The following is a 24392-nucleotide window of genomic DNA, read 5'->3' as shown; positions in this document are numbered from 1 at the left end:
CAGAGGTTCTTTCCTGACTACCTCATTTGCCAATCTCCCAGCCATGCTTCCAGAATCTTCTGATCATTGTCAACATCAAGAAAGAATGAAAGGATCTCTGGTGAGGTGTTTTTTTTTTATTTCTCATGTTTTTACATTGCATTTTATGTCCCTAAGGGTGTCCAGGCTTGAAAAGGACAAAAACAATTTCAGCTTTAGGAACATGTTTCTAAATCAGATAAAGATGACTTGTAGATTAAGTAATTATAAAATCTTATATTCTAAGTTGAGTGCAGATCTGTTTCCATTTGTGTCTTCTTATTCTGATATGAGAAAAGGTGGTAACATTTGTTATGTGATTCAATGACACCAAGTAGGTGACTTCTGGAAGATGAAGATTCACTAGCACCTTGTCAGAGCACATCCTCATGAGCAACACTGAACTATCTTAATGAAGTTTTACAAGAGTTGCTGAAATAATGTGATCCCATACAATTTTGGATGTGGTAGGGGACTGAGAAAGGTGTGTGTACTTAAATTACTGTCCTTACATAGTTTTTGGATTGTTCCATGGTCCTTAGCTTACCTGATTCTTAGCCTATGTTTGATAATATAATCTGTGGCCTTTCTAGAAATCTGTCTGTCTGATTCTAAGGTATCTTTACAAGACTATTTTTCTATGGTTTTCTCTGTTCATTCTGTTTCCTGCTTATTAGATTTCTTTACGTCCTTCTTTCTAATTTGTCTCTTTTTCTCTCTGTCTCTTTCTCTCATTTCCTCTTCTCTCCAATTATCTTTTCGTTTTTTCTTCAAATGCTCTATTTGGGAACCAGTTTTTCTTATTGATCAATTTTCCTTTGCTGATATGTCTCTTAAAATGGACATTTCTCTTACCATTGTAGAGGAAAATTGTTGTTAACCATAATCCGACATAGTTATATATTAATCTGGAGCCAAAGAAAATCAGACAAACACATATATAAAGAAAAAGAGATTGCTGGGTCATAGGGGAGCTCTATGTGGAGTCTTTTGAGCACCAATCCCACTTTTGGGTATTTACCAAAATGTTCACAAACAAAACCACACTAAAGGTACCAGCACGACTATGTTTATTGCAGCATTATTTACCATAGCTAAAATAGGGAACCAACCCAGATGCCCCTCAGTAGATGAATGGATCAAGAAAATGTGGTATATATACACAATGGAATTCTATGCCTCCATCAGAAAGAATGACATTGCCCCATTTGTTAGGAAATGGAAAGACTTGGAAAAAATTATATTAAGTGAAGTAAGCCAGGCCCAAAGAAACATAGGTCCTATGGTTTCCCTTATTTGCAATATATAGTATATGTCTGAGTCAAGCAGAAAAGGCCAGATAAGTTGATGTTAGGGAAATGAACCTTAAGATATGTATTCAAATGTTTTTTTTTTCTTTCATGCAATTGTTTCTAACACATTTATTAGATTATTTCTTTGTTGCTTTGTATGTCCCTCCCCCATGATATAACCCCTACTTTCACTGTATTTGATGTTGGTATAATTTGTGTAGAGGAAGGGAAAAAACAAATCGTTTAAATAGGGATACAAGTGTACCTATTGCGACAATGAGATGCACGTCATTATGTCGAAAAAGAATTTTACAACTTTTTTGGGCTGGGAGGAGGTTTGGTTGGGGGGGGGCGGAGGGAGGATGGGAAGGGGAAACAAATGAAGAGGCTACAATGCTTTATAAGAGTGTACACATTATCTTGCCCATATAATTATAACCCCTCTGTACAGCATTTTCACAATAAAAAAGCAGAAAAAAGCAAAAAATAAATAAATATAAAAGAGAGATATAGTGAAACATGGGTTCCCAAGGCTAAGTAGCACTTGGGCCTTGAGTCTCTACAATCAAACATTTTTTTCTTGAATTTACATAGAGCAAGTAACCATGGATACATGAAAAAAAATAAAGCATCTAGCTAGGTACGAGTTACTCACACCCATAATCCTAGCTAATCTGGAGGCAAAGATATGAGGATTGCAGTTCAAAGCCAGCAGAGTCAGGAAAGTCATTGAGACACTCATCTCAAATTAATCACCAGGAAACTGAAGTGGTGCTATGGCTCAATTGGTAAAACAATAGCCTTGAGTTGAAGACCTCAGGAACAGTACTGAGGCCTAGAGTTCAAGCCCCATGACCAAGAAAATAAATAAAGCATCTATATTAATATTACCATCAGAGCCGAAACAGAGTTTGTGAGAGACACTTTTTTCCCTTGTTTTGAGAGAGGAGACTGCAACCAGACAATGTCTAGACCTGATATACACATCACCTTTGCCTTCAAGGTCAACAGCACTGAAAATTCAGCATTTCCAGCACTAAGGAAGGAGTGTGACACTCCAGTCTCTTAACTCTCTCAAGAATTGTCTGTTTTAACCCTTCTGTGGCCAGCTCTCAGCATTCTGAGATGTCAGGGTGGACTTGCCACCTCATAGCATTTCCACTTTTAGCTCAACTTCAGAGTTCTCTGCAGACAGTTAATAGCAACAAAAAGATTTTCCTGACTCTATTTTCTTTTTTTGGCCTAACCTCATTTGATGTGACACGGTTTCAAATTAAATATTGTATTTTCTTTCTAATAAATTTAACTGTTGTTCTAACTGCTGTAGATTTTCTTCAAAGGAAGTAGTTTAGGCTAGCACATTGCATGGAGGAATTTTTTTCAAATGACTTTAATTGTTATAACAGAGGTGATATACAGAGAGATTCCAATTATGTGAGTCAGTTAATGAGTATATTTCCTTTCATACACTGTCTTCCATTCCCTCATTCTCTCCCAGTTCCTCCCTTGCATCTATGCTCATGAGTTATATAGTTTACTTCATCAATGTCTAAAGACCTCCACTACTACACTTTTCCACCCTATTTGCCTTGAGTTCTACAGCTTTCCCTGTGATGAGCAGACTACCAAAGAAGGAATACAATTCTGAATTTAGGACAGAATGGTTATAGTAAAAGAGACCTATCTCAGCCATTCAGAGATTAGAAATGTGGAGAAATATCTTCAGTTATGTAGGTCAAACATGGAAGAGAATGTGGCAAGCCCAAAGCCAAATGCCAAAGGGAGAGAAATTTAACAAAATACCATGAAGTTGAAACAAGTTTTAAAAGGGAGAGCTGGGCTTAATGGGAATAGGGCAGAAGAATGGAGATGGAAATGGTTGACTAATACAGTCATAACCCTCAATGTACATATTTGAGAATATAAATAGGAAACTTGAAGGGAAAATGGGATTGGGGTAAGTGAAGGAAGAAAAATGGAAAGTGTGAAAATGATCCAGATGCATTGTACATTGAAATGCACATGTACACTCTCTTCAACACTGACATGATGAAACGAAATCCCTTTGCACAACTAGCTAAAAATTAAGTTTTTGAAGTTTTAATATTGAGACCAGAAGCATAAGCATTTAGAGATAAATTAGAGGATTGCATCGACATATTCTTGAGGCTTGTGCTCCTTTCAATATACAAAAATTAATAAGTGTCAAATCTACTGCAAATGTAAATTTTATTTTGTAAATTCGTTTTGCAAATTACTTAGAATATACAGAACCAAATAACACTATTCCTTCCCTTCCAATAAAAAAGTCTTATTGACCTTTAGGTTGCTCAGTTGTTTCTAAATATCTTAAAGTAATGCATTGGAACTAATTTCATTCTACATTTAATTTTAACTTTTAAATCACTAAATTCTTTTAAAATCCTCTCACTTTGATACAGGTCTGGATAGATAACTGATGTGGGTAGAATCAAAATTACATATATGCTTACCTAATTTTCTCACTTCTGGGCCATAGAATACAGATGGTCCTTGTTAGGAAAATGGAGGCGAGTGGAAAAGGAATAGGATGGACTTGATCATCAACAAACAAGGACTGTTTATTGATGAACAGTGAGGGGCACAGCCTTTCCAGTGGGTTTGGAGGTTGTGTGAGGGAGCTGGGACAGGATCAGGAGGTAGAGGTTAATGAAAAGCTCCTAGGTCAAGAAAGGTGGGGGCCTTTCAGTTGGGACCACAATGGGATGTGTACAGCTGGGCTTAGGTGGATTGCCCTTCCTGTAATTCAAAGGAGTTCACAAATACCCGGGATTTAGGGTCGGGGTCAATTCATCATATTCCATCTTGATAGAATGTTAGGGCAAGTTCTTCATATAGGGTCTTTGAGACATAAAAAGAATTGTGATGAGTGGGAGTATCATGGAGTTATGAGAACAAAGCAGATTCCCATCATTTGTAACCCTGAAGGAGTATAAAATGTGGAGGGGCATCATGGTCTTTTCTGGCTATTTCCTGCTGGCATGAGGGTTTAAAGGAGTCACTGGGCTGGGGTCTTTCAGGTCTGTGTTGGATCCAGGGCAGTGTCAGCAAAGCCTCTGGTTGCCTGCAGTAATAGGATGGCCTTGACTTGGTCCCAGATCCTGAATGAGGACTGTTATCCTGTTAGAGAGAAACTTGAAAATGATGAGATCAGTCAAAAGGCTAACAAGGTGGCAGGACTAGTTCATATGAGTGACACAGTAAAACAAACCCTGGGCACAAGCCATAAATGTTCCATTTGTATCATGAGCCCATAACCAGTCAGAAGTTAGGCCTGGATTGGAGAAGTTAAGGGCCTGGTGTGAGACCTTGATCATTTCCTATCAATAGCAGGTAACAAAGGCAAGAATGTAAATTCCTGTCCAGTTAGAAGTTAGACAGATACAGACAGTAGATGGACAAGCTTCTCAACTTGTGTCTATTGACCGCTTGGCTCTGGTTAATATTGAAAAGGTAGGCACGAAGTGGCTGATGTGACATCATCTCCTCTTATTCTTTTCCACCTTGTCCTGGACGTGTAGGTGCTTGTGGCTTAGATATAGGCTTTGGACTCAAGGCCTGAGGGAATTCCCTGAGCACTTCAGCTCAAAGCTAGCACTTTGAGTCACAAGCTCACTTTTAGCCGTTGGCTTGTTAATTTTTGAGCCTGCTTCCAGCCTGGCTCTTTGCTGATTATAGAGTCTCAGAGGGATTTTTCTGCCCAGGCTGGCTTTGAACTGCAATATTTGCCACAAAAAATCTTTTATTATTTCCAATTAAAGCAACCAGAAATTAATAGGAACAAGTAGAGCTTACATGCATCCTGTCAAGAATTGATCAACAAATACTTGCCAGAACTCTACAATGACAAAACTCAATTGATGGGATGAGAGTTTGAGCACAGCTTGGATGCCTGGAAAACCTGATAACCAATTTTACAAGAGGCTGTCCTGGCCTACACATGTTTTAACACCATAACAATGCAGCTGGCTTTCTCAGGTCAGGCTTGGAAAGGTTTCCAGAGAGTTTTCCAGGAGTCTTAGTTTTTGTAAATCTAAAGCAGTCTTTTACCAAGAATCAGCTGTGTGTGATGGAGTCAGTCAGAAGTCCAATCTACCATGCTGGAGGTAGGATAGTCCAAGCAAGATCTTGGCCAGAATCTGTCCCTCGGATGAATTGTCAGATCTCCTGCTTTGTTGCTTACAAATTTATACAAAGATTGGTTAAGACACTTGACTTTAGATGGACATAGAGAATGACATGATAGTTTTAATGTAAATCACAGCCAACAATTACATACAAACTTTTACTCATAAACTGTCTTTTAAGGCATATTCATACCATCTTCTACATACTCAAATTTTCTGACAGAAACAAATATGTGGAACAAACATTTTTAGAAAATTCTTACCTCCTTACTGGTGTTTATCCTCACAGCTGGCTAGGACTGAACTGGGTCTCACTACTTTTACTACTACCCTTGAAAAAGATGTTTTCTTATAACAAACAGCACATTTGTTGAGAAATATCACTACCAAGAATTATAAGAAGATAATTTTTACACCGTTTTTATGTATTATAATGAGATTATGTTGAACGTGCTCTCTGTCTCTCTCTCTGTCTGTCTCTGTCTCTGTCTCTGTCTCTCTCTCTCTCTCTCTCACACACACACACACACTTAAACAAACGTTTTAAGGCGCGTAGGTTTTTTAAAAAATGAAAATCGGCTATAAGATTTTTTGGAATTCCAATGGCAAAGTGATATTGTTTTGACCAATATGATAAAAAACCATGTGTTCAAGGCAATACCAAACAAAATGCAAGGCAAATTTTGACAAACAGAATTTCCACCTTTAAACAAACATTGACAACAAGAGAAGGAACCCTTTAAATCAATTTTGGTGATGAGGTGGTTTAGTATTTTAAATTGAACATTTTAACCATTAGAACAGTGATGAGTAGAGAGGAGATAGGTTGGTGGAAGTGTGGGGGTTGAAGGAAAACCCATCATGTGGTCTTTGTCTCTTGCTAGGTTCAGCTTCCAAGGCATGTAGAGAGAATTGGGGGAGGAGGTGGTTGAACAGGTTTGTAAGGGGAAAAGATAGCACTTTTAACCTGCAGATATTTAAAGGGAGGATGTGGCATAATGAAGTTACTGAAAAGGTAGTTTGAATAATTGGATAAAGTTATTGGAAGAGGTGAGAGGGAGGGATTTTTCTTCGGTAGCCACTTAGAGGAGAAATTAAGAATCTAGATTTTGAAGTGAGTGGGCTCAGGAAAGAGGAAAGGACTGTATTATTGTCTAAGTCCCTAAGAGAAGAAGGATTGGCTTGTTTCTATTATGGGATTTCAGGGTGGTAAAGGGAGAGAGCAGCAAAAGACAGAGGCTGTCCTCATTGTGTTTGTCAGCCAGCCTCAGTCAATAACAGATTAACGAAATGTCCAGACCAGAGGACCATTTAATTATGGTCTGGAAGGGAAGAAGGTGTATTAGCCATAGAAGAGGGTTGAGAAATGTATAAGTATGGAGGGGTTTGTTTAGAAGGATTTTTAACAGGACTCATAGCTTGTTGTTTTACCTTTGGAGGCCTATGCCCACCCCCACCTTGTGTCAGCTACACAAGCATGCAGACAGGCAGGCACAGAGACTGGGGTCAGCAAAAGGAGTTTGCTTGAAACAGATACAGTTTTAGCCTAGAGAATATGGACCAACTGCAAATACCAAGAGTGTAGTTAGAAGAGCAAGGAAGGAGAAAAGGTTCTTTTGTGATGGAGGTCATCAAAGAAAAGAGAGATAGAGGGAAATGGAGAGGGGGAGAGAGACAGATTGAGTTGCTACAAGATAAGGAATTACTTTTTTAGAGCAAACATTGGGTGGCTCCTGGCAGAGAAGGGCTTGGTGAGCAAGGCAGGAGAGTGGAGAGGGAGCCCTCTGGAGTGGAGGTCAGAGAAGGACTTGGTGGACCGAACAGAACAAGCAAAGTGAGTATTTTCTGGAGCAGAGCTTGAGGAGGGCTTAGGTTTAGGGGACCTCAGACTCCTCCCAGTTTCATTGGAGAATTGTTTAAATCAGCAAGAGTAAAACCTAAGGTTCTGAATTTAGGTCAGCAGTGCCATGGTAATGAGACCAGATTTTGGAATAAAAACAAGTCAGTTTTGTTTTTTTATGACTGTAAATCAGTCAGCCCAAAGTCTTAAGTTTAGACAGCAGGCATGCCAATGGGGTGTCTTTGGGAGACAATTTGGAAATTTTGGTAGGACTATGGATCCTGTCCTGATGCTCCAGGCACCGCTGGTGCTTTGGGAAGCCAGACGGATGGATCCCAATAATTAAGAGAGGGCATCCCCAAAGGTCCTAATTAAAGGGTATCAGGGTATAAGGAAAGAAGAGGCTTCTGGAGTCACTGTACCCCACAGACAAGAAGGAAGGGAGGGAGTCCTGCCCTCCTGGGGTCCATGTCAGGTGCCTACACCACAGACCGGGCTAGTTACCTTGTCCTGAAGGCTTTTAGGTATTGGGTGAAGTCAGTCAAACAGTGAAGAGCCACCTGCCTGGAGATCAGAGTCCAGGGACAGGGTAAAGGATAGAGAATAGGGGGAGAGATAAGGCTTTTTCTGAGCTTACGCACGGGGGCAATAATACCTCAAGCCACAGCAGTGTGGCCATCCACTGCTTGCACTGCTTACAAAAGCAAAGGCTGGGAGGTTTTTCAGGTGTCTGTTTAGCCCAAAGTAAGCTCAGAGGGCTCTGTGCTTCTGATGAAGAAAAGCCTTGGAAGGAGGAGGAAGGTAGCAGAAAGGCTCCGTGAGAGGTGGCAAGGAGGTGGGTGGCCCCTTGGCAGAGGGCACCTACTTACTCCTGGTGCGTTTTATCTCCTGGGTGTCAGCACCATATGTTAGGAAAATGGAGGAGAATGGAAAAGGAATAGGCCTGTCTTGATCACCAACAGAAAGGACTCTTTATTGAGGAACAGCCAGGGGCACAGCCCTTCCAGCAGGATTGAGGTTGTGTGAGGTAGCTGGCACAGGATCAGTGTTTTATAGGAGATCTGATCAAGGAGGTAGAGGTTAATGAAAAGCCCCTAGGTCAAGAAAGATGGAGGACTTTCAGTTGGGTCTGAGATGGGATGATTACAACTGGGCCTAGGTGGATTGCCCTACCTGCACATCAAAGGAGTTCACACATACCTGGAATTATGCCTGGAGTCCGTATGGACTTGGGATAATAGGGTGGGGGTCAACCATTCAGGCCAATTGGAAAAAGTTAGTGTTCCGAGCTTTTCTGCATATAAACACTCCATCAACATTTTCTTATTAGAGGATTATTCAAGATTAGCTATATGTTGATTGATAATAACTGAGCTTGACAGAAAGGTGAGGGAAAACTCTCTAGTCTCCAATGAGGTTCTGACTTGTATTTCACAAAGTGTTATGAAAGCACTCAATGAGAAATCTTGTAGCTGCATTTCTTAAAAGTGCTTGCCTAGGGGCTGGGAATGTGGCTTAGTGGTAGAGCGATTGCCTTGCATGCATGAGGCCCTGGGTTCGATGCCTCAACACCACATAAGCAGGAAAAAAAAAACCAGAAGTGGCTCTGTGGCTCAAGTGGTAGAGTGCTAACCTTGAGCTGAAGAGCTGAGGGACAGCTCCCAGGCCCAAAGTTCAGGCCCACGACCGGACCCCCAAAAAAATTTAAAAACAAAAGTGCTTGCCTGGTTACACTTTCTGATAATGTGTCAATTCAAGTACTTCTTGGAGTTCCAAACCATTTAATTTTGCTGTATTAGAAACTTGTTACGTTTTGCGGACAGCTCTTGGTGATGAAATTTGTGCTTTTTAAAATTGCTTTCCCAATTCCATCCACAAAATGCAGACAAAAATTATCTGAAAAAATTCATATCTGTTGATACTGCATATACATTTACTTTCCATTACAAACCTAGAATGCGGTAAAATTTCTCATAGCAATTACACTGCACTAGATTGTGGGCAGTTTCTAATGTAAATAATATATTTATTTTTGTAGAGAATTTGAGTATCCAAAATTTTAATATGCCTGTCATCCTAAAAACAATACCTTGCTGATATTGAATGACAAATATAACTTCCCATAAGTACAGAAATTTTCCTTGTATCTTTTTAATATATATTTTTATTGTAAAGATACTGTACAGAGGGGTTACAGTTACACAAGTAAGGAAATGAGAACATTTCTTATTGAGCATTGTTAACCCCTCCTGTTTTTCCTCTACCATCCCTTCCCTTTACACCACCTCAACTCCTCCCTCCATCCCCCTCTGATAGAGTGTCTTGTACATCCTATTGTTACAATGGATCAACCTGTATCCTTTCCTTATATCTTAAATGAAGAAATGCTGGCTTGTTTCATGCTGATTCTACTTGTGTTGACACACCTAAAGTCACTCCCCAAGTCCAAAAGCACATAAATGAAGTGCAAATCATCTTTTGTCAGTGGTATAATTGTGTTCTACACATTTATTGACAGGATACAAACCTTAATACACATATACATTTGAAGGCATTTGATGTGTGAAAACCCGTCAATATAAAATATAAAGTGATTTTGAAAAAAATAAAAGTGACTCAGAAGAAATTATAAATGCAAAAACAGTCTTTACAGAAACAAATTCTTAGAGATATTTCATGACTTTGAAAAGGATAAAGTGGCTGAAATTAATATAAATTTAGAAGTATGACAATTCACAAAAATATAAAAAGATATTCATGTATATCATTATATAAGCCAAAGCAGAAAACAAATGTTGTTTAGATGACTTTTTAAAATACACTTTCTCAGGAACTGGGAAGGGTTTCAGTGGTAGAGTGCGTGCCTAGAATGAATGAGGCCCTGGGTTTGATTCCTCAGTACCACATCAGTAGAAAAAGACAAAGGTGGTCCTGTGGCTCAAGTGGTAGCACTAGCCTTGAACTAAAGAGCTAAGGGAAAGCACCCAGGCCCAAGATTTCAAGCCCCACGACCAACAAAAACAAAATCAAAACACAAAAAATCACTGTCTCTCACTTTTGTGACCTCAACTCTGTAAGACGGCTGCTTCAGCCTAGGGCTAAGATTTTAGCTGTGGACACTTAACACTCCTGATTCAGACTCTACTTGAGAAAAATTTTAATGAATATTTTGTTCTTAATTTTGTTCTTTGTAAATTCATATGCACCTATAAAACATGGTGTGGCCATCCCAGTAACATTCTCAAAGTACCTCCTAATGACGACTTACAAAAAGTTGTATTATATTACAACAAGGAAAACAATGCTACAATAAACAAAACCAATCATTAAATATTAATAATTAATAAAATGAAAAATGAAACAATTACCAGTGTTTCCAGTATTTGAAGTATACTACATATTAGGTTTTACTATTTTTTCATAATCCTGTACATTTAAAACTGCCTAAGATTATGATGTTCAATAAGAGTTTTATAGGCTATGAGTAGTCTTTAAAGTTTCCCACTAAGATTATTATTTATGGCTCATCTCATCTGTATATGGCTTATATCATCATTTGTTCCTCGCTAACCTATAAAGTAAGGAAGCCCTAAAGTTTTAACAGAAACTGTGGAATTAACAAAGTCTTAACTCTTCACTCTGCTTCTTTACACAAAGAATTTGCAAATTCTCATTAGTAAAATTTCTATAAACTCTGAAATGTACACACTTAGTAGTGTATGCTGCTACAATAAATCTTAAATACTTTATGGAAAAGTTTTATGACCTGTCATACAGTCTTAATTTTGGCATATATATATAAGCAAATTCCCAAAATTAAAAATATTTAAAACATTAAAACTTTTAACAAACCTTAACACTTGCTTCAATGTTCATTATGAGAGGTTCCTTGTATAGAATAATTGAATTCCTCCTCTTACACATCTCTTGAACAACAAATATCTGGAATTATATTGTTTTTGACATGCCAATCTTGACTTTATTCATAAATGTGTGCTTATATAAGAAACACATGGTTTTAAAATTTCACAACAATTCTTTAGAACTTACTTTTTGTTGAATTGTTTAGTTTAAGAAAATCAATTACACTTTATATATAAAAAATGTTCTGTGCTCAATTCGGCAGCACATACACTAAAATTGAAATGATACAGAGAAGGGTACCATGGCCCCTGTGCAAAGGTGACAAGCAAATTCATGAAGTGTTCCATATTTTTACAACAGACGCTGGAGTGGATGTGGCCAGAAAGGAACCCTACTGCATTTGAACCCTACTGCATTCTTGGGTGGGAGTGTAAACTTGTTCAGCTACTTCGGAAAGGAGTATGAAGGTTCCTCAAAAGATTCCACATAGCGCTCCCCTATGACTCAACAAATACTACTTCTGGGCATTTACCCAAATGATCACAAACAAGACCATACTAAAACTACTAGCACTAATATATTTATTGCAGCATTATTTACCATAGCTAAAATATGGAACCAACATTGATGCCTCTCAGTACATGAATGGATCAAGAAAATGTTATAGATAGATAAATAGATAGATAGATAGATTGATTGATTTCCATTGTGTGTGTGTGTGTGTGTGTGTGTGTGTGTGTGTGTGTGTGTGTGTGAGAATAGGAATTCTATACCTCCATCTGAAAGAATGACATTGCCCAATTTGTTAGGAAATGGAAAGGCTTGGAAAAAATTATATTAGTGAAGTAAGCCAAGTCCAAAGAAACATAGGTCTCATGGTTTCCCTTATTTGCAATAAATAATATATGTCTGAGATAAGCAGAAAAGGTCAAAAGCTATGTGCATATGACCAGATAAGATGATGTTAAATGAAATGACCCCCAAAGTAAGTACACAAGTGGGTTTTTTCTTGCTTGCTATTATTTCAAACGTATTTATAATGTACGATGTATTTTATTGTTTCTTTATATGTTCCTTGCCCACAGTATAACCTCTGTTTTCACTGTATTTGATTTTGGTGCACCTGAATCTTGTATATACACTTAGCTAATTGGGGAGGGGAAAGAAGAAACAAAATGGTTAACTAGGAATACTGGTCCACCCATTGTGACAATGAGATGCACAAGACACTATGTTGAAAGTTGAACTTTACAATTTAGGTGGGGTTGGGGGGGAGTGTACTTGTAGAGGTGTGAGGAAGGGATGGTGGGGGAAAAAACAAAGGAGGAGGTAACAATGCCTGAGAGGAAATGGACTCATTACCTTGCTCATGTAAATGAAACCCCTCTGTATGGTATTTTAACAATAAAATACATATAAAAATGTTCTGAGATGGAAAAGTTTATTTCCCCTATTATACCCATATAATATCATTAACTAAGAAATTAATGCAAAACACTGACGTGAATAAGTGTGTGAGTGTGTGTATGTGTGTGTGCCTGCATGTTGGCGTGCTCAGAGTTTGAACTTAGGGCTTTAAGGTCTTGCTAGGCCTTTCCCCTCTAGTTTGGTGAGCTAGTATATTAGCTACATCTCCATTCATGCTCTTTTCTAGTTCATTAAAATTTTTGAAAAATAATGTCATGATTTTTTGCTCTGATTGGTTTCCAAATGTTATCCACAGAACTCAGCCTTCTGAGTACATATCCTGAGTAGTCAGGATTACAAGGGTGACCAACCAGCACAAGGCTTTCAGAAACATATTAAATGTAGAAGAAAATTTACTTCATGAGTGCTTGTTTTATCATCTACATTTAAAGCATTTTGGAGTGATTATATGTGAATTTATTTCGTTTTTGGAGTCTTAAAAGACAGTACGTGATGATATTTAAAAATTTTACTACTTTTTAAAAAGGAAACTGGAAATGTGGAACAGAAGAAATTTGGCTCTCTTTGGACCTCAATTTATAAGCTCATCTCTGTGCATGATAACCCAATGTCACCAACACAGTCTGTGTTGAAGACAAAATGTGGCAGAAAACAACCACCCTTGGCAACAATTGCTATGGTATTATTTCTTGGACAATATGTATATTGAATTGAGTGTGTAAGAGAATGGAGAATTTTACCTACCTTTTTTGTATTGCTGAAAGACTTTTGGAAACTTTGATTTCCTTCCTCATTGTGTGTCTTTGGACCGTGCACTTAGTGCCTTTAATTACAATTTTTCCCAACATTATAATGGTAATAACATTAGCATTACAGCAAATATTATCTTAAGAATTAAGAGGCATGACACTGGTGAAATACTTAAGTTTCTATGAATAAGCTTTGAGTTTGGTCAGCAATTTTTAATACTAAATATAATTCCATATGTATTACAGAAACCATTACATGTAGAGAGAAACCAGAACTAATGTTATCAATTGACTGTGATCTGCTTTCAAGGAAGCCAGGTGGATAACTTCTCATGCTGTAATTCAAACTGGTTATCTTGTCTTGATATTGTAAAAATATCAGGGACAGAATAATGAAGAAATGTTGTGCACTGAGCTGAAGCGCATATGAAAATGTGCAAAACTGATAAAACGTAAACTTATCTGAGCAGTATATTGTGTTACGTCATTTAAGTTACATTGCAAAGATAGGGAGACCTAGAAGAATGAATTCTCCTTTTGATACCCTATCATAGGGACTTAGAAGGACGAACTTACCTCATGCTTGAAGAGGCATCATCGGATGAGAGGAACAGTGTTTTTTTGTTTGCTTCCTTCCATTTATTCTTCAGTTTGAAATCTGAACTACTTGAAACTGAAGGAAACCAAGGGAAATCAGACATGCAGGCTTTGGAAAGAGCAATAAACATAAAATGAAATAAATATAGCCTTGTAAAAGGTCAAACTAAATTGAGTTTTATAGTCTCAAGTGACCTAAGCAATATCATGATATTGAAAATTTTAAAATGTTAGGAGTTGCTTAATTTTTTCCTTTCTACTACCTTGAATTAATTATTGATTTTGTATAGAGAGCTTAAAGATGAGATTAACAAGTAACATGAATAAAAATGGACAAAAGTTCTGAATAGGCCTGTTTTCCAAAAAGCCCTGAAAATCACAGTGGGTTTACAAAGTTGTGTTTAATACCATTTCTATGCTGGCTTAGTGAACAGAAGTCATTAGAGAAATGCAATTGAAAATTACTATGATACTACTTCATAACTATTATAACTCTTACAAAAAACCCCAAAAGAACCAGGTGTGGTGGTAAAGGTTTGTAATTCCAAGCATTTAGGAGGTTGGACTAAGAGGAATTGAGTCTAAAGCCAGTCTGGGTTACTTCACCTATTAGAAACATGCACTTTCATAAAACTCAAAAGGCAATAATGTTGGTGAGAGTATGGAGAAAAGAAAATTCTCTACACTCTTGGTCAAAATACAGGCTCATATTCTCGTTGTAGAAATTAGTATGCATTTTCTAAAAAAATGCAAAGTTGAAATATCATCTGACTCACCAATCATGTGATTGTTTCTCTCTGGGTAACTCGTAAATATATTTGTAGTTCATTGTTATTCACATTATTCACAACAGCAGCCAAGATATACTTCGAAGTTAAGTGTTCAAATTCACACAATTAAAGCAACTCTGGTACATGCACAAATACATGTTCTGTTTCATCCTTAAAATAGCAAGATACTTCTCCCATTAGCCACAACTTAAAATGACCAGAAAGATGTAATCTAAATGAACAAAAATTTTGTCTTCCGAACTTTGTAATACTACACACACGCAAACACACCAACCTCAAACATTACGAGAGAATTTTTTTTTAAAGTAAAGCAAACTGGAATCACTAGGGCATTTAGATCACAATGTAGAAGATAGTAGATATGAAGGATAACCAAGTACAGAGTTGTAATGTACAAGATGAGGTTACAGGGGACTACAGTGGCCTTACAAAGGAATGAAGCTAAGTAAGTAGGAGTTGTTCTTCCGAATGAAGCTAAATAAATAGGAGTTGTTCTTCCGAGTAGGGTTTGCTCTTTAAAGTTGTTCTTCCTTCAGTAATGGATGAGATTAATATAATTCTTTAAATATACCTGCCTGTTTGCAGAAATAATATCAAACAATATAGCAATAATGTTCTATGCTCAACATAGAACAAAATGTCAAATTAAAATACATAAGATTATTCTTGATATAAACTAATTATTACAAATAAGGGAAAACCTGAGACCTATGTTTCTTTAAGTCTGGCTTACTTCACTTAATATTTTTTCCAAGATCTTCCATTTCCTTACAAATGAGGTGGTATCATTCTTTCTGATGGAAGCATAGTATTCCACATGCATGTGTAAGTGTGTGTGTATGAGAGAGTGACATTTTCTTCATTCATCTACTGAGGTGCATCTGGGTTGATATCATATCTTAGCTATGGTAAATAATACTGTGATAAACACAATTGTGCTGGTAGCTTTAGTGTGGCCTTGTTTGTTGTCACGTGGGTAAATGCCCAGAAGTGGTATTAGTGGGTAATAGGGAAGCATTATTGTGTACATCAAGGATAATCTTAGTAGATGAGCAGAATAGCTCACTATCTACTTACATATGAGCTTTTTTTTTTTTTTTTTGGTCGGTCGTGGGGCCTGAACCCTGGGTCTGGACACCGTCCCTGAGCTCTTCAGCTCAAGGTTAGCGTTCTACCACTTGAGACACAGTGCCACTTCCGGCTTTTTTCTGCTTATGTGGTGCTGAGGAATCGAACCCAGGGCCTCATGCATGCAAGGCAAGCATTCTTACCACTGAGCCACCTTCCCAGCCCTACATATGATCTTATAAGGTGATTCCAAGTGAAATGAACTCAAAGACATGTTTTTGTTGTTGTTGTTCTTAATGTAGTATGTGATTTCTTTTTATCTTTTGTGTTTTCCCCACCAATGTTTATCCCCTGTAGTCACTGTATTTGATTTTGATACCCTGGTTATTGTAAATATGTTGATCTGAACTAGGAAAGGGAAAGGTGAATAAACAAAATAGTGAGACAAAGGACAAAGGGGGAACCTATGCAAACGAGATATTCACAATATTTTGGAAATAATCTTGGGGGATGTTAGGAAGGAAGAGGGAGTAACATGGGGGAAGTGGTAACAAGTTAGAAAAAAATGAATTCACTAACTTACTTATGTAAATCTAACCCCTCTGTACATTAACTTGATAATAAAATTTAAATAAAAATAAAATACATGAGAGCAGCAATACAGGAGATGAGAGTGGGGAAAATATTGTACTATACAGAGAAAAGTAGAACAGCTGTGGAGTACAGTGATTTCACTGTAACATAGGAAGTGATAAACTAGTATACACCTTTTCACCCTCATGTCAATCACTAAACAGGGAAAACAAAATGCAAACTCAGTAAAACAATAGAGATAAAATAGAAAAATAAACAATTAAGGTGAAGAGATGAATTGGACCAAGAATAACAAATGACACAGGAAGCAAATAAGCTGGTAAGTTTAAAAAATATTACCCATAATAGTATTTTTTACCTCTCAATTTGTTAGAACTATAATTCAAATCACAGTTTAATAATATATTATTTTAATAATGTTATTATTACTGATTTAATATTGAATGTTTAACATATAATTTTAATTTTAGTAGATATAGAAAAGAAGAAAGTGAAACTAATTTTAATAATGTATTTCATGAATTGTAAAATTGAGAAGCATTAGAATTTAAACAAACATATCATTATTTCAATAATAAATCATCATTTCATTTTTGTGAATTAATTTAATAATTCAGTTTATTCTACACTTAGCACTCATCATAACATCAAATAATAAATTATTGCATATGACTCTTGGTATTAGGTGAAAAGGCTCAACACTGTGGTAAAATTCACACCACACATTCTCCAGGCAGTATATGAGGGTATGACTCCTCTTGTCTAGCTTAAATTGTGGAAATTTGATTACTACGTGCATGTTAAATTCCTGTCTAGGAGACATCCATAAAATTATATACATCCATAAAATTATATACAGTATTTCATATGATGCTTATAGAACATATTCATTAAATTTTTATTTTCTGTCAAATAAATATTTGTAGAGAGACTGAATTTCTGAGTAGATGATGGTGTATGTGTGCCAGATAATACATATTGAGGCTTATTTTATATTTCTGACATTGTTTCAATAGTTGGATTTAATTTTCCATAAGGTGTTAAGTGTATTATATTGGATATAGGAAAGTAATGAATGTTTATTACATTAATCCATTGTCACTTGTCTAATCCCAAGTATAAATTATCCATGTGTTTGAAGTAATGAAAAAAACAACAGATATAAGCAAGATAAATCTGTCTAATGCCAAGTACAAATTATCCATGTGTTTGAAATAATGAAAATAACAACAAATATAAGCAAGATAAATCAGACTCTAGACAAGTATTTCCTCCTTTATTTTGATAGTTGGTCCTCTTTTACAATACAGTATATTCTTGGGAAAATGTGCTCCACGCTGACCACAACTGAAGAATATTATGATTTGATCTATCCTAAGAGAAAAAAGGAAGGTAATCCTTCCTTCCAAACTTCTGCTCCCAGAGATGTGATCTGTTTTATGGTAGTGACTTGAAAATGAACATTTTTCACAGTCAACTTTGAAAAGCCATCTTGATAGACCATTGTTAGAGAGGATTATTCAAGGTTTTGCAAGGATGCCAGATTGGCTCATTTTGAAACAATGAAAACAGAAATTTAGACAGCTGTTTTTGTTTCTTTAGGAGAAAAACCTATTGAGTATAGGCCAGGGGATCATTGGGACCCAGTGAAGCTACTACCTTGAATAGTAAACCTAGACCTCTAAAAAATATACTCCAGTAAGCACAGCCAGTCAGAGCTGCTATCACAGCCTACATGAAGTCAGGCAAATAACAGAAGATGAGAGCCATTTAACTGATAAAAACATATTTTTATGAGTCAGACTGAAATGAGACTCTAGAGAGAGGGTCAGAAATACTGATTAGAGAGATTAAATTTGTCCTTGTAGAACAAATAAATCATAGAAAGCCTGTGCATGTAAGAATATGACAGCAGACCAAATTCCAGAAATGCACATTTTCTTAGAGGATAGCTTAATGAATTATCAATGGAAATCTTTGGATTCTTAAATATTTGACCACATGTGGGAGAAGGCCAATTACTGAAGAGAAAGAAAATGTCATCACTCTGTTAGGAGGTTCAATATCACGTTACGAAGTAATCAAGCACAGACTTGTAATAAAAAGAGAAAAAAATAATTTTTCCAAATGAGGGGCTCATTTGATTTGATTTAGTAGTTCTTGATTTATTTGCTAGCAATTCCCATACAATTGATCCAGTCCCACATCTGAGTTGATATTTACTGAAGTATTTCCACATGAAGGAAAAGAGAAAATTTACAAATGTATGATGAAATGAATTGAGGGTGACGTGTTCTAATACTGATATCTGACCTTTAGACACAGGAGAAGAGGTGGATTCTCTTTTTATATAAAAATCCCCCATTTCTTAGCCTGGTGCCAGACGCTCACAGCTGTAATCCTAGCTACTCCGGAAGCTGAGATCTGAGGACTGCTGTTCAAAGACAGCTGGGGCACCTGAGACTGTTATCTCCATTGAACCACCAGAAAACCAGAAGTGGCACTGTGGCTCAAGAGGTGGAGAACTGACCTTCAGTTGAAGAGCTTAGGAACAGGTCCCACTCCCATAGTTAAAGACCAACAACAACAACAAAAAATCCCCCTTCTCTTGGACTGCCTACATCTTTTCCTAACATTCAACAAAAAGCCCTTTTATCACCCGCTACATTTAAGTCCTAAACTAACTACTGCCAATAGAATGATGTGGTATCTGATGTCAAAAGGTTCATATTTGCGGAAACAAATACCAACAGGGTTAACATTTTTCCCATTCCTTGAACTCTTGCCCTGGGCCCTGAACATGGTTATGTGGTAGCTTTAATGTGAGCTTGTTTGTTATTTATTGGATTACTGCCCACGAGGGTAATTAATGAGTCATAGGGGAGATTTATGTTTAGTCTTTTGAGTACTCCCCATACTGCATTACAGAGTGATTGAAAAAGTTTAATTTGGAAGGGAGTTCCGGGAAGATGGCAGAGGAGAAGCTGGAGGCTAAACAAGCTCTCTTATACAAAGCAGTTTTAGTGTTCCAGTGAACAGTCCTAAGCCAGAGAATCACACCAAGTGTGCCATCACAGGACAGAGAGTTAGGCCAGAGAGGGAAAATCCAGGCAAGGAGATAGATCTGAGCACTTGCCAGCAGATGCTACTGCGGCTGCAGTGGTGGTGAAAATGGCCATAGCTGCCATACCTGCAACACAGAGAGTCCAGGACAAAGGAGTCAGATGCGGCAGGCGAGCAGATTCTACTCAATATCAGCAAGAAGCGACAAGGAGGAAACATTTCATCCTGCAGTTCACAGACCAGAGACAACCCAGGAACCAAGACTCCACGTGGGTAGAAGCCTTAAATCCTCACTCCTTCTCAGGGAGCAGAGGAGGAAAGGCCACCCCCCCACTACCAGAGATCTCCATCTTTGATACTGACACAGGCCAGGCTGAGCTGCTAGCTCCAACTCAGGCCTTGGAAGAAAACTAGCGTCATTTAGCAGGTCACAAGAACCTAAACTGACCGGCCAGACTCAGCTCCACCCAGGGAAAAGTCACCCAGCTCTGGATGCCAATTCCAGGAGTGGCTTTCTTCACTTGGTAAAAAGAGCCAGAGGCTGCCCCTCCCTTTAGCAGCCTTGACAATCAATTGAAATTCAGTAAACAGGAACCCTGAGAATGGCTCCAGGCTGGGCTTTGTGAGTCTCTCAGAAACCCCTCAGGGAAAAGCTACTGATGGCTGAAAGGCCTCAACTCCACCCAGAATTTAGCATCATCACAGCATCTCCAAACTTGAGGAAAGAGCCATCTCCCTCTTTTGTGATACTCAAAGCAGATCTCCCTCCCATTGAACTAGCATGGGAGGAGGATCACAAAATCTGGGTAAAGCAGAGCATTTTTCTGCCAACTCAAACTGACTTAAGAAACCAACCAAGCCACAGGAAAATCAAACACCACAAGCAGACCAGAGACTCCAACAAGTGGCTGGTTATGGACACAAGGGAGATACAGGATCTTCACACCCCTCCAATAAAATTAAAGAACTTTTTTTTCTTTTTTTGGGGTACCTTTTAATAAAAATTTTTTTTCTAAAATTTTTTTAATTCTTAATTTTTACCTTTTTAAAAAATTGTTTTCTAGGGCTGGGAAGGTGGCTCAGTGGTAGAGTGCTTGCCTTGCATGCATGAGGCCCTGGGTTCAATTCCCCAGCACCACATAAGCAAAAAGAAAAAAAGCCAGAAGTGGCGCTGTGGCTCAAGTGGTAGAGCGCTAGCCTTGAGCTGAAGAGCTGAGGGACAGCGCCCAGACCCACAGTTCAGGCCCCACAACTGGACCAAAAAAAAATTGTTTTCTAGTAACATTTTTTCTTTCTCTTATAATTTTTATTTGGGGAATATATGTGTGTGTGCGTTTTTTTCTTTCTTTTTAATAGTTTATTTTTTTTTGTTTTTTGTTTAGCTCTCCTGAATATTTGATCTTTTTTTCTTTCTACCTCAATGTTTTCACCTTTTCTTCTCTTCATTCTTCTTTGTGTGACTTAATTGCTGTTCTGCACATCCTCAGATATACCCATAGTCAATTATTAGACCTTATCCCCCATTGTGTACACACTTAATCCAGAAATTTATTACTCAATTCAAAACCTCTTAGACTTAAATTCCTTAATAGCACTATGACTCTTTATACCTGTATAATAATTTCAGTATTTTTATTTTTAATTTTTCATGTTTCCATTATTACCCTCCCCTTCCCTCATTGTATCCACTTCTTCTCTGCATATTTTGTTTTAATCCTGCATAATTTTTAAGCACTACAATTTTTATTTTTTAATTTTTGCTTTTCTATTTTTTCTTGTCTCTATTTTCTCTTTCTCTTTCTTCTTTTTTTCTCTCTCTCTGCTTTCATCCTATCCAAACTATTTCCCACTTTGAGATTAGGACTTAGTTAAGTAAACTCTCCCTGTGCCTTCCTACATCTTTCTATTCCTATTTTTACCCACATCTCTCCTCAACATAATAATTTCTCGTATGCCAAATACTTCTTTGGGGTTTGTAGCCCATTAATATATAATTGTTTGATGTTGAATACATATATCTGATGAACTAGATTGTATCTGCAGACTTTGCACTGTGCAAGTACAGACTTTGATTGATGCGTGCTTTAAGATAGTGTTCTAGCACAAAACTGGTGTTACTTTCATCCTAAATGAGCAGAGTAAGCTGGAAAAACACACAAAAAAATGGAAAGTCCGCGTATCTCAACTCCAAGTCATGATAATCAGGGGACAGAACAGATAATGAATAATCCAGAGGAGAGTTCCCAGAGAGCTCTACAAACACTGTTGGCAACAATGGTAAATGAAAATATTGAAAACATACAAAGGATTCTGTATGAGCGTGATAGGGAGAGAGAGGAGGCAAACCAAAGGTTAATGTGGGAATATCATGAGCCTGAGGAACCTACTCAAAAACCGATACAGAAATTGAATGACCAGCTGGAGACCACTCCAAAAGAAAGGCAGGAATGTCATGAGCACGCTGAGAACACTGAAAGAGAAATACAAGAATGGTGTGAATGTGAGGAAGCTAAGCAAAGAATAATACAAGAATTGAAAGAACAGGACGAGAATACACAAAGATCACTAAAGGCATTCAGGAATCCATTAAAAAAGAGCTGAAGGAAGTCATGGAGACCACAAAGGGAATGCTGAATGGCACCCAACAGAAGGAATGGGAGTCCAACGAAATCATAAACAATCAACTAAATTATTTGATAATAAACAGTGAACACCAAATTAAGGAAGTAAAAAAGCTCATACAAGTCTAGAACAAAGCTTCAACAAAGAATTTGAAGGCATCAAAACTGAACAATTGGGGAAATGAGATAAAAAACAAATAGAAAGTCTTTACCGCAGGTTAGACCATGCAGAAGATAGAATCTCGGGGATTGAAGACAGCCTAGATATTGTGGAGAAAGAACATACAACAATCCAAGACAAGTCCAAGAAATATGATAGATCTATTCAAGACTTGGAAGACACCACAGAAGACCAAATCTGAGGATAATGGGTGTAGACGAGCACCTAGAAATAGGAGTTAATGATCTAGGAAATTTGTTTAACAGGGACCTAGTAGAGAACTTCCCAAACATGCAAAAAAATAGGCCTATTCAGATATGAGAAGCTTTTAGAACACCAAATAGACCAAACCAGAATAGGACATCCCACCATCACATTATAATCCAAACAGGATCAATTCAGACCAAGGAAAAGATCCTTAAAGCTGTCAAGGAGAAAAGACCAATCATCTGTACAGGGAAATCCATTAGAATCACCTCAGATTTCTCAGCAGCGACTATCAAAGCAATGAGAGCCTGGAATGATGTATGGCATGTCCTAAAGACAAAAACTGTCAACCAAGAATACTGTACCCAGCTAAACTCTCCTTCATAACTGAAGGCCAAATAAAATACTTTCATAGCAAAGAAAAATTGAAACAGTATATCTCCACCAAACCAGCCCTACAAAAGATTCTTAAAGATGTCCTACACATAGAAACCAACAAGACCACAATAAAGGCCAAGAAACTGCACCCAAACTGAGAATCCAAGAACTATAGCAAGAACCCAGTACCTCTAGCCCCCATGAAGGTGGATTAAATGGCAGGATCTCCCAAATACTTCTCAGTCCTATCTCTCAATATTAACTGACTTTATCCAAGTAAGCGACATACACTGTCTAGTTGGATTAGAAATCAAGATCTTTCTATCTGCTGCCTTCAGGAGTCACATCTTGCCCGTAAAAACAAACACATTTTCAATGTTAAAGGTTGGAACAAAATCTACCAAGCAAACGGCCCCCATAAACAGGCGGGAGTTGCAATCCTAATATCAGATAAAATAGACTTCAAATTAAAACTCGTGAGAAGAGATAAAGAAGGTCGCTACATACAAATTAAGGGATCTCTCTTTCAGGAGGATATTACAATTCTAAATATCTACTCACCAAACAATGGAGCAACCAAATATATCCAAGAAACACTACTTTCCCTCAAATCTAATATAACTACAAAGACATTAATTGTTGGGGATTTTAAAAAACACTCTCCCCACTAGATAGATCAACTCGGCAAAACTCAACAGAGAAACTACAGATCTAAACAGCTGCAAAGATCAACTAGATTTAACAGATATCTACCGAACATTTCACCCAGCAGCATCAGAATACACGTTATTCTCAGCAGCATATGGAACATTGTCTAAAATAGACCACATTTAAGCCACAAAGCAAACTTGTCCAAATTCAGAAACATTGAAGTTATATCTTGCATTCTCTCTGAATACAAGGTAAAAAAATTAGAACTCAACACCAAAAGCCACCAAAGAAAGTCTGGTATCACATGGAGGCTGAACAACACACTGCTGAATCACGAGTTGGTTATGAAAGAGATAAGATAGGAAATTCAAATGTTCATGCTATTCAAAAAAATGAGCACACAAATTACCAACTCCTCTGGGATATAGTAAAGGCAGTACTCAGAGGCAAGTTTATAGCTCTGAGCTCCTACATCAACAAATTCGAGACAACAGAAACGAAAAATTTAATGAGACATCTAAACCTCCTTGAAAAAGAGAAGCAAGATAAACCCCAATCCAGTAGACGGGAAGAAATAATTAAAATTAAATCAGAATTAAATTAATTAGAATCCAAAAAAGCTATAGAAAGAATCAACAAAACAAAGAGTTGGTTCTTCGAAAAAATTAACAAAATTGACAGACCCTTAGCAAACCTTATCAAAAAAAGAAGAGAACACACCCAAATAAATAAACTCAGAGATGAGAATGGGAAACATCACCACGGAAACAACCAAGATTCAAAATATTATGAGGGAATACTTCTCAAAATTTTATGCTAATAAGTTTGATAACTTGACAGAAATGGACCTTTTCCTAGCAAATATTGACATGCCAAAACTAAACCAAGATGAGTTAAACCAGATT

General features: G+C 37.3%; 1 non-coding gene across 1 annotated transcript; it reads left to right on the top strand.

Annotated features, from left to right (window-relative positions):
- The first annotated feature begins 11426 nt into the window (after positions 1-11426).
- Positions 11427-11533, top strand: LOC138827212 (U6 spliceosomal RNA). Its single transcript, XR_011372013.1, has one exon. It is a non-coding gene; the product is annotated as a U6 spliceosomal RNA (small nuclear RNA).
- The last annotated feature ends 12859 nt before the right edge of the window (positions 11534-24392 follow it).

This window comes from Dipodomys merriami, unplaced genomic scaffold (assembly GCF_024711535.1).
Source record: "Dipodomys merriami isolate MVZ:Mamm:240054 unplaced genomic scaffold, mDipMer1.0.p SCAF_1511, whole genome shotgun sequence".
Classification (NCBI taxonomy): domain Eukaryota; kingdom Metazoa; phylum Chordata; class Mammalia; order Rodentia; family Heteromyidae; genus Dipodomys; species Dipodomys merriami.
Note: the sequence above shows the minus strand (reverse complement) of the source record. Positions and strands in the feature narration are given on the sequence as shown.